Raw genomic sequence first — 12,026 nt, forward strand, 5'->3', positions numbered from 1 at the left:
GAAGGCTTGGGTAGTCTGTGAGCAGCAATGGCACCCTTAGGCTCAGCCTGAAGGCTCCTCTGACCTCTCTCGAGGTGAAAGCCAGTGTTGACAAAGTCTAGCCTGGGCCTTCAAGGCTTCAGGCCTCCAGCACACATGTAATTGCACTGTGATCATCGAGGGTGGACTTTCTTTCTCCTAGGGCTCCGCTTCATTACTAAACCATCTACACCTTAAGTTACTGTGTAAGTGATTCATGGAGCTGTTTGTTTTGCATGTATATATGGGGTGTGTGTATATATGTATGTAGCAGTGAGTGCAGGTCAGAGGCTGATGTTGAATGTCTCCTGCAATGTCTCTCCGCCTTTTTTATTTGGACAAGGTCTCTCAGCAACCCCAGCCATCGCTGACTTAGCTAGTCTAACCGGCCAACTGGCCCTTGAGGCCTGCCTATTGCCACTTCCCCCAGCAATGCGATTCCCGGCGCGCACGCCACCATGACTGGCACTTACGTGGGTTCTGGGGATGCGAATTCAGGTGGTCCTGCTTGTGTGGCAAATGTTATTAACTGAGCCATCTCCCCAGTTTATAAAGCCGTCTTTCTATCTGGATGGATTCTATTTTAGAACAGTCTTTACTTACTTATCACATGGGCCAATATTCGTTAAAGATTATAAACTCATTTCCACTCAAATTCCAATAATTAATGAAGGTAAGGCATAGAGAAAGTCATGGCCCATAAAATCAGATAGACCTCAGATAAAAATTCAACTTACTAGACTTGGGGCCAGGAGTAGATCGCTTGATCACTGTGGGTCTGGTTTCTTGAAGTGGAAATGGTGCTAAGAAACCTCCCTTGTGACTACGGAAACAACGCAGGTCAAGTGACCAGCACAGTGTCATTATCAAAGAAATGGAAGGGGCTCAATAAATATTGGTATTGTCATTGGAAACCACATGAAGACTGTGTGAGAATTCAACAAAAGCCATTACTAGATCTAAGTTCCCTTCCAGAAGGTCCAGAGCTCAGCTGTATGCCTCAGACTAACCAGCCCAGCACAGTTCTTCCATCATTAAATGCAAACAACAGATGTGACTATTGTACAGCATGCACTTTCAATCACAAAATATAAAAATGTAAGGCATTTTTACAACTATAACGCCACTATGGTAATATTGGTATCATTATGATTGTGGGTGCTGGGATACCGTCAGCAATAGGGTCTTACCATCTATTTCTGGTGGGCAGCCAAAGCCTTGGTAATGTCCTATTCTGTTTGGGGTGCCTCCTTGAACAACTCCCTGGGAGGAACCCCACCCCTGGCCCTGGAGTCATTCTGCAACCGCCTATGGCTTTTGTTGTGCAGCATTATCCACCTCCACAGGACACTTCCACCCAAACTCTCTTCCTTTAAGTTAGATTTTCACTGGGATGGAAGGATTGCTTAGTGGTTAAGGCACTGGCCTGCAAAGCCAAAGGACCCAGGTTCGACTCCCCAGGACCCATGTAAGCCAGATACACAAGGTGGCACATGCATCTGGAGTTTGTTTGCAGTGGCTGGAGGTCCTGACATGCCCATTCTCTCTCTCTTACTCTCTCTCTCTATCTATCTATCTATCTATCTACCTATTTCTGTGTATCTCTTTCTCAAATTAATAAATAAAATAAAATAATTACATATTCTTTAATTAACTAACAAAGAAGTAGGCGCCTATATGGTCTGTCATAAGATCTTTAATACTGATTAACCCTTCTTCTACCCCTCCTCTCCTCCGTCCCCTTTTCTGACCCCATTTAGACTGTTTCACCCCCTGTATTCTGCCCCTCTCCTTATAGATCCACTATTCCTTCCCCTTGAGCCTTAAGTCCTTCCCTTCCTTTTCTCCCCCACCTCATAGTCCCCTCTAGCTTTCTAGCCTCTATTAATGACTCTTATTCCAACTCACATACAAATCTAAAATGCTAGGGCTGGAGAGGTAGCTTAGCAGTTAAGGCACTTGCCAGTGAAACCTAAGAATTCATGTTTAAATCTCCAGGACCCACATAAGCCAGATGCAGTGATGTAAACACACAATGTCACACATGTGCACAAGGGGGCATACACGTCTGGAGTTTGTTCACAGTGACTGAAGGCTCTGGCATGCCAATTCTCTCTCTCTCTCTCAAAATAAATTTTTAAGTACTTTTTAAAAAATCTAAAACTCTAAGCTGGGTGTGGTTTCACACACCTTTAATCCCAGCACTTGGGAGGCAGAGGTAAGAGGATTGCCATAAGTTCAAGGCTACCCTGACACTACTGAGTGAATTCTAAGTCAGCCTGGGCTAGAGTGAAACCCTACCTTGAAAACATGGTAGAAAATAATTTAAAAATCTAAAACTCTGAAGCTAGAATCTGTGATATTAATTATCTGTGAACCTTCCATGTCCCTTCACATCCTTCTCATGACTCTGACCTCTGCATATCATTCTATTAAACTGCCTTGCTGAACTTAGCAAAAATGATTGTCTAGAAAAATAATGGGAGGGCTGGAGGGATGGCTTAGCAGTTAAGGCATTTGCCTGCAAAGTCAAAGGACCCTGGTTCAATTCCCCAGGACCCATGTTAGCCAGATACACAAGGAGGCACACGCATCTAGAGTTCATTTGCAGTGGCTGGAGGCCCTAGCATGTCTATTTTCTCTCTCTCTCTCTCCATCCCTCTTTCTCCATCAAATAATAAATAAATAAAAATTTAAAAAGAAAGCTATCAAACTCAATATTTTAAAAATAATAATAATGGGAAATCTGAGTTTCTTTCCACGTATTATGTAAGGTAACAACCCCATAATGATGATTGTGTCAGTAATATTAACTCACTGAAAATTTATAATTTACATCTACTTTATTATATGAATTCATTTCTTCCTCCTGGCAGCCCAACAAGGTATCCATCACAGGATGTCATTCAGAGAGAAGGAAGTCGGTGTAGAGAGTGAGGAGCTTGCCTAAGAAACACGTCACACGAGTCTCTAGTTAATCGAAGTACTACCCTGAGCAAAGGCCAGAGGACTTCAACATGTCGGACACCTCTGGCTTTTGCCCCTCCAAACAAGTGTCTTAAACATCACTTTAGAATGGCAGACTCATTGTATACAAATCTATCTCTAATTATGACACATTGATTTGTGCATTCGTATGCAAATTTAAGTAAGCTCATTTTATGAACCAAATTAAAAATGCCCTTATTCATAAAGAACATTCAGCTTCCCCAAATAGATCTTGCTTTCTGCTAGCATGACTGGCTTATCCACACCAGGGGCAGCGATGAAAATGGTTTACTTTTTGAATAAAAAGAAAATATGAACATTCAGGTCAAAGAAATTAAAGAAAATAATGTGACATATAACATATGTGTGATATGCATATGATATATATATACATATATATATATGACTATTTAGTCTTATGACCCATAGAATACATTTACATGTTTACTTTTAGTGGGGACAAGGCCCTAATGACAAAACAACCTGATGCCCTGAAAGTCCCAGTGTGCCCCACCTGTGGGTGACGCAGGGTTTAGCAGATCTCTCTGCTCCTGACAGAATTTCTCCCTGCACCCTCCCTAGCTGTCCTTGGGCAACACGGCTGTGGCTTTCTGACTTCTGGCTGTCCCCTAACTCCAAGTGCAACACCAAGTCCAGGTGACACTGACGGAGGCCCTGATGCATGCTCAAGGGGCCAGTACCGTCTTTCCAGGGGGCGCAGGCTGCGTGGCTGTCCGGTGGCACCTACATCACACATTAGAGGAGGGGCGACAAACTGTTTAGCCACAAGGTCACAGTCCCCAGCAAAAGGATCTTACAGAGAGGAAACTTCAAACTGGCAACCAACCCTGTCTTCATTGCTTAACAGGAAGTGCTCTTAAATTTGAAGTTCTTTTAAAACATGCACCTGTCCTAAGCAGGGCGATGACAGCTCTGGGTGGCACGGGGTCCAGGTTACAGGGAAGAGCGGCTCCAAGCTGAGCCGTCCACGGTCCACGGTCCCGACAGGGAGGTTTTTGATGTTGCTGGTTGCTTTTGTTGGTTTGTTTGTTTTTGTTTTAAAGCAAGCCCAGGTCCCAACCGTCAGTGTGAAATACTAGAAAGACAGAGCAAGCCTCTCTCGAAGCCGGGAAAGCCTTTCTTGCTTTGTGTTAACCACAGGAGGTTTTCTCTGCTCGGGGTTCAAGGCGAAGGGCGGACGGGTGTACACCGGCTCTCAGGCCGGCAGGGCTGGCTGCGGCGCGGCCACCTCGGCGTGCGGGGACACTCGCCGGCCAGCACTCGGGTCCCCCCGGACGTCCCTCCTCGGCGGGGCTGCGCTCACCGCTGTCCACTGTCGTTCTCGCACTGGGAAATGGCAGGGTCACAACAACAGCGGCCGTTTCCTTTCCCTTTCTGTAAATCGAGCAGCTGAAAGGAGGGTTCGTGTTCCCCACCGGCAGGCTGGACTCGGGGACTCAGGTCGTTACGGTTCAAATAGCACACAAATCCAAGTGCACAAGGCTTAGTGAGTCCTGGGCCCCGCTGGGGTCAAATGGCAACTGTCCTGCCATCGAGGCCAAGGCTGAAATGGCACCACCAACAAAAGACGAGCATTCCCTTCCATTCATCCACTGTTTGTTCAAAAACAGCTCTCAGGTTTGCTTGGCACAATTTGACCTTCATAATGACATGGGTCCCATTAGAACTTCCAAAACACTTTGTACAACAGGGGCCTTTCGACATCCTAGAGTAATAAGAAGGAGCTCATAAAAGTCCCACACACTTCACAAGGGCCTTTGATAATCCACCCCACTAATGACCTTGAATAACTAACAGCCTGTACTACCTCCAAATCAGTAGCCAGAGGAAAAAGTCTGGTTTTTTTGTGTGTGTGTGGTTTTTTTTTAATCTTATTATCTCTGTCTAGTCACCCAGGGCCTGAGCAGAAAAGAAGAAATTTGCTTTTCCTTTAGATGAGCCGAGCCTCCGTCATCAGGAAGGACTTTCTTCTCCCAGACGGCAGCTCAGACGAGGAAGCGTGAGGAGATGGGCTCCTGCCCTGTCTGCTCTGCCTGTGGCCTCCTATGTCCCTTCCTGCAGAATCGTGAAGCTGGCCTCTGACCAACACGTGTCCAAGAGCCTCTTGAGGATGCCAAACCAGGGGTGGGCCCTCCCCCCCGCCCCGCCCTCAGCAGAAGAGACCCATTCGCCTTCCAAAGGCAAGGGTCCTCCTTATCTTTCAAAGTTGCAAGAAAATAAATGTGAAAGTTATCGGATGAAATGACCTCGAGGGCGCCCCTCACCTGGGACATACTGTGGCTCTCTGGCTGCCCTTAGCCTTGGCGAGTTTCTGGGGACTTGGAGATTTTTCCTAAACTGTATGCATTCATGAGTTAATCGGGATTATCTCATCCTATTGAAGTGAGAAGAACACACCAGCCAGGTGTGGGGCAGATAAAGCTTGACACAGAAAATGAGGGGAGTAGCAGGAAAAAGATCTGGGGAGTCTGGGACAGCGGACTTGGTCGGCAGCTTAATCACGGTGGGCACCCAGGACCTACCCCACCCCAGCCAGGGCGCCAACCAGAACCACAGCCACAAGCCCTATCAAGTGTATCCAGCCTTTTGACATCTTGGCACATTGTTATCTACAAAGTTCATGCTCGAGAATTGCACAATTGAGTCACAAAAATGCAAAAAAGAAAAAAATCTCATGTTTTAAGTAAGTTTAAGATTTTACATTGGGCCGTAGTCATAGCTGTTCTCCGCTACATGTGGTTCACGGGCTGCTGATCAGACATGCCTGCAACTGGCCACAGGCTTTCACACATGCGCCTTTAAAAAATTTTTATTATATTCATATATTGTAACAGGTTATGGGGTATTATCCTCTTGCCCCAACTCCGGTTACCCTGGGGGCCCTCCTCAGTGGGGTTATGGTGTTCACCGTGGGGTCATGAAGGCCTCACTCAGCCCCTGTGTAGTTAGCAGGGGACCCTGCCTCAGGGTATTCCTACCCACTCTGTGGCTTTTACAATCTTTCCACCCCCCCTTCCACAATATTCCCTGAGCCATGGCAGGCCTGTTAGCAGTCTGATTTAGTGTTGAGTTATTTGTAGTCCCTGGAGTTCTGCTTTCATAGGTTTTGATTATTCTAAGTGTCTGTCACCGTCAACCTAGGGCTGGTTGTCAGGCCAGCAGTAAGGGCAGTATTCATGAAGTCACTGCCTCTGCATTTCCTCCTGGGCCCTGGCAGACATGGTAGAGGTGGAAAGTCTCACGGTGGGCAATGAGTTATCTTTTTCTTATCGATGGATCTAGGCTCTCCTCTGTTTTCTCTGCCATCTGTAAAATAAAACAGATTCTCCAACCAAGCAGGAGAGCAGTTTGGGTCAAAGTGGGTTTGTAAAGTTGTTTAGGAGATTTGCGATGTGCCATCCCACTCTTTCTCGACTGTGGAACTCTGACTTGTGCCCAGTCCGAGTACAGCTGTTACCTGTAAGGCCATAGGCCACTATCGCTCAAGTGTGTCCTTCCTATCAGGCCGGCTGTTTCACAGTCTGCGGGGTCCCCTGTTTCTTGCTTGCTGCCCCGTCTTCAGCAGCCCCACTAGGGCACGTCAGCACTACGAGGCTCACCTGGAGGGAGCTAGTTCCCCTTCCAGTCCCAGCACGGGTTCTGATGCCCTGTGACTGCAGGCTGAAGAGTCTTCGGCAATAAAGTCTTACCTTTCAGCTCCGGCAGGTAGTCAAGTGTCTTGGCAACAGCCTGCATTGTTGGGGGGACCTCTTGGGTCTCCCTGACTAACAACTCACTGTCACACATGCATCTTAATCCACACAAAGGACTCATGATGCCCCCATTTGCCAGCTGTAGGATGGAGATTACCTTGGCTAAAGGATCACATAAATCATCCATTCCAGTCAGAGAAGGAAAGGTACCAAAAGGGGAGATGGAAAAAATGATCAAAGTTGCTCACCCTGCTTTGCATTTGGTTCTAGTTGCATGTTCAGCTCTCTACCCAGCCAGTCGCTTACCACTGATCTTGTTCCTCCTGGGGCTGAGAGAACAGCAAACACGTACCAGGCTTAACTTACCTGGAGTTTGCAGCTCAAAGCATCCATGGAAACAGGATGAGTGCTGCTGCCCCAATATTCCTGTTCTGCCCGACACACAGTAGGACTATGTTTTGTTGCTTCGTTACATATGAGCATATCTGTCTTCTTGCATTGGCCAGTGACCACTGAGCTGAGTGATGTCACCACCTCTATGTGGAAGTTTTAATCCACCAGCTGGCTCAGTCTACCCTTCTGTTTCCCTGGGCCATGACACTTGGCACCATGCCCTGTGGAAGCTATCAGCCTGGGTTCCTGGACCCCAGACATGCTGATAGTGATGTGTCACTTAAGGAAGATGGTGTTGCTTCAGTCATTGAGAGCTTTGGAACTGCTTGTTACCTAAGTATTGCCTGACTTGTTCCAAGTAAGGGAGTGAGCATGCTCAAAAGCAGAAGTCTTGGGCTGGAGAGATGGCTTAGCGGTTAAGCGCTTGCCTGTGAAGCCTAAGGACCCTGGTTCAAGGCTCGATTATCCAGGACCCACGTTAGCCAGATGCACAAGGGGATGCACACGTCTGGAATTCATTTTCAGTGGCTGGAGGCCCTTGCCGCACAAGCATGAAGATCTGAGTCTAGGTCACCTGGCCTCACATAAAATGTCCAGAGTGTTGACATGCACCTGTGATTCCAGCACTGTGGAGGAGACAGGGAACCCCAGAGGCTTACTGCCGAACCAGTGAGCTCAGGGTTCAGTGATAGGCCCTGTCTGGAAACGTAAAGTAGAGAAATGATAGAGGAAAACACTGGACGTCAAATCACCCTCTATCCTCTGGTCACATACATGTGCATGTGCACATGTACATACAGGTGTGCACACATGCACAAGGCACACACATACATATGGAAAAGGTATAAATGTTGGTGGAGTCCATTGATACAATTTATTGCCAATTAAAACTCTTGTCAAAATTCCTACATCACACGGGCTTATAAACAGGGACAGAAACTTCTGATGTATTTATTTTTACATCAACTTCTTAGATAGCCTTCACAAACTCAGAGGGAAGTGGGGAGGCAGGAGAAGGGGAGGAACTGACAAGGGCTCTTTGAAGTCACTCCCACACTTTCTGCTAGAGAGCCATTGCCAGTGTCTCGGATCTCATGAGGCCAGGCAGTTATTTTCAGTGAATTGTCCACACCAGCCTTACCTTCCTATGGCCATTCAAAGCATAACAGCAACTACAACTCTTTGATGACTGTCCTTGGCGTAGACATTCTCGGTGCCCCGCCTCCCCGGTGTCGTCACGAAGCCGTGGCAGGAGCTCACGCTAAGCTGTCGCTGTGGACCAGGGCCAGGCCTGCTCGCGTGAACCTCCTCGCTGACTCGTGCAGCCATCCTGCGAGGCAAGCACAGCTGCCCTCGATTCCACAGACGAGGTTAAACGGATGAAGAAAGCAAGGTGGTGGTTAGGGCTCAGCAGCTTACACCCCACAGCCAGGAACTGGTGGGACCAGGCGTTTAGATCCCACACCTTCCCACCCTGTCCTCACAGCCCGAGTCTACGACAGCCCAGTGCTGAGGAACACGGCCTGGGTCTCAGCTCTCAGCTCCCATTCATGTGGTTTTATGAGCAGGTGCGGGGCCAGATGCTCGCAGCATTCAGGAGCCTAGACAGGCAGACAGAGGGCAGGTCACAGAGGCCTCCCACTTCCGAGAACAGACTGTGCGGCCAGAGGCAGCCAGCCAGAGCTCGTGGTCCTGGGGCACTTGTGCAGAAAGGTCTTAAGATAGCACTTCAGGTGGGGCCACGCATGAGCCTGGGCTCTGAATGATCGAGCTCCGCAGGTGCCAGGGCTGCCCTCGCTCGGGAAAGTGGGTAAGGGGTACAGGGCTGTGGGGTGGGAGGGTGTCAGAAGGCCTGGTCAGTAGATCGGGGTCAAGAGGTTGAAATGCAGAGGCCTGGGCCCGACTTGGCCGTGGACTAGCTTGGTGGCCCTGGGTGGCAGTCACAGTGGGCAGCTCCTCCGCGGGCCGGGTTTCTGCTCAGAAGCGTGGATCTCTGGTCCACTCACCACAGTTTTGCTGACATCCTGTTCTGGAGAAAACAAGTGACAAGCGAGGGGGTCATCCTAATAACCCCCTGGGAAGTAGAAGAGTCAGGATTTAGTCAGGCCATTAACCTTCCTCTGCGCCTCAGCTAACTCCTTCATCCAAGAACAAATGTGGGCCTGAGAACCCCACCATCCACCCCGGCTGTCCTCCTGTTCGCACAGGGAAGGTGTCTGGGGAAAGCGAGGGGCCCTCTTCACCCACCTAAGTCTGCGGCGTCCCCCAACACACAGCACTCTCCCCTTCACCCCACGTGGTTCCAGCGGGCCAGAACGGCCTAGACTCTGGTCCCCACGGCTTCTCTGTCTCTGTAGCTTCTTGGATAATACTGGAGAGAGCTGCATGTCCACCCTGAGGGCATCCCCAGTGGCACAGTTAGGAGAAGATGGGTGCTATTCAAGCACAGTCCCTGAAACACGAGGCAGCTCTGCGCATCCCCGTGGGTGGACTCGTTGCGCATATGAGGGTGCGGTGTGGAGTTCAGGCCAGTGCGATGGAGACTCTCTGCTTGTCAACTTGACGGTATCTAGAATCACCATGGAAACCTGGCTATCCTTAGTCATGTCTGTTAGAGGTTTTCTAGATGTAGGCTAGTCAAGGTGGAAGGACCCACGCTACCCACAGGCAGGGTCAGTCCACAGGATACCTTCCTGGACTGGATAAAATGGAGATCGTGAGCTGAGAACCAGCATGCATCTCTGCTTCCTCATAGTGGACTGAACGTGTCCAGCTGCCTAAAGTGTGCACCACCATGCCTTCCCCACCAGTGATGGACTGTAACCTGGGACGGTGAGGTGAAATAAAGTCTTCTTCCCTTAAACTGATTTTTGTCAGGTATTTTTGTGCCGGAAAGGCGACGTGAGCTAATGCAAACACCCTACCTCTGAGGTGCTGGCCGTCTGGTCCAAGTACAGTCACAGTGTCAGATCAAGTAACTCACAACACCCCCCCAAACCAGTAAACTCCCCCAGGACCCCAGAGTTCTCCTGATCTCAACTCCGAAGTCCCCGAACGTCAAAGGACAGCAGAATTCCCTGGGGCCTCGCTAAAAATGCTGAGTGCTGGGCCCAACTCTGAAAACAGTCTCAAGGTCTGGGATGGAGCCCACAATTCTGAAGTCGTCACCTGTCTCCCCGCACCCCCAAACACTCACACTCGCTGTACTAAACTCATTCTGTCTGCATTTTCATCAAGAGTGATGGAATGTGGCTGCTGTTTCTGCCAGGCACAAACCAATCCGATTAACCAAGCTGACTAATGCAGTTGTGGTCTATTCTGTGTGCTGTGAAAGTTCAATTGCTTTTGTCAATTTGGGTTTTGAAGCCTTTGTTAGGAAAAAAAAAAAAGTTTTCATTTTATTTATTTTCAAGCAGAGAGAGATAAAAGAGAGACATACAGAGAGAATGGGCATCCTAGGGCCTCTGGCCACTGCAAGCGGACTGCAGAGACACTTTCCACTTGTGCATCTGGCTTTACATGGGTCCTGGGGACTCGAACTCTGGTTATTAGGCTTCACAGGCAAGTACCTTAACCTCTGAGCGATCTCTCCAGCCCTTGAAGCCTCTTAACTATGATATAAAATGGAGATTCAACACAAACATACTTTAGACATTAAACAAAATCACCGATTGACTTTCTTGGCTGCAGACAGTAGAAATGAGCCTGTTTTATTGAATTCATGGTTACTACAATGTGTTTAGGACCGTCAGTCACAGATTTTTTGAGATTTCAGGTACACTCAATAACATTTTCCCCTTTTTACTTTAAAAAGTTCTGTTTTAGAAAAATTACTTTTGGGAGACCATGGAATTCATTAACCGCCCCCCCCCCCAATGAGCCCCTTGTGAGACTAAAAGGAGATTCTAGTAATAATTTCCTTGACGCAGCAGGTAATCAACCCTAAACCAAGCCTGGTGGGGACTGAGACATGCGCCTCTACTGTCATCTCTCTCCCAGCCCGTCGCCTGAGGGCTTGCTAGCAAGTGTGCTTTCGCTGGCCCGGGGTCACAGCGGGTCTGTGCAGGACTCACACAGTGCGCTGCCACGGGGGAAGCGGGCTTATGTTATAACGGGGTGACTCCAGGGAGGCCACTTGACCTGGTATTTTCTTCACAGTGAGGGGAAGAAGCAATGGGATAAGACCCACTGGTCAGCCAACAAGTCCTTCTCAACAATCTATCTTTCTCGCCCTCCCCTCTCTGCCACACTGGTCCTGCCAAACAGAAAGAAATGAGCCAGAGAAGGGCAATGCTGCTTCCTGAGTTCGTTACCACTGACATATACACAAATGGCAGCCTCAGCGCAACTGCATAAACAAGCGTTGTATTATGCTCACTAAGTTTGCATGTCAAGAATTCGAAGGGGGAGCTGAAGAGATGGTTTGGTGGCTAAAGGTGCTTGCTTGCAAAGCCTACCAGCCCAGGTTCAACTCCCGGGCAGCCATGTAGAACTGCACAGACACTCGTTTGCAGCAGCAAGAGACCCTGGCATGTCCATGGACACGCAAGCACGCACACGTGCGTGCAAGCAAATAAAGATACCTTTTAAGTTATAAAGAATTGGAAAGTGACTGCTCTTAAAGGCTTGGGGTGGTTCGGCCTCTGGAGCCAGAGTCATCTGAAACAGTTACGGTTGCGTGGACTTCCTTCACCGCAGTTTAGAGACTTGTCACTTCCCACAGAAGCTAAGCCTGCAGAGGTGAGGGTCCCAGCGGGACCTGGGTTAAACTTCGTGCCCTTTCATGACCTGCTTGGAGATCACTTGGTGCCACCATGGTCACGAGCCAGCCTGAGGAGGTCAAGCTTGGCCCCTGCACTTAATGAGGAGGGTGCGGGGGGCGGGGGAGACGCTGACGGGTCATTTTTGGAGAAC

This window comes from Jaculus jaculus, chromosome 18 (assembly GCF_020740685.1).
Source record: "Jaculus jaculus isolate mJacJac1 chromosome 18, mJacJac1.mat.Y.cur, whole genome shotgun sequence".
In the NCBI taxonomy this organism is placed as follows: domain Eukaryota; kingdom Metazoa; phylum Chordata; class Mammalia; order Rodentia; family Dipodidae; genus Jaculus; species Jaculus jaculus.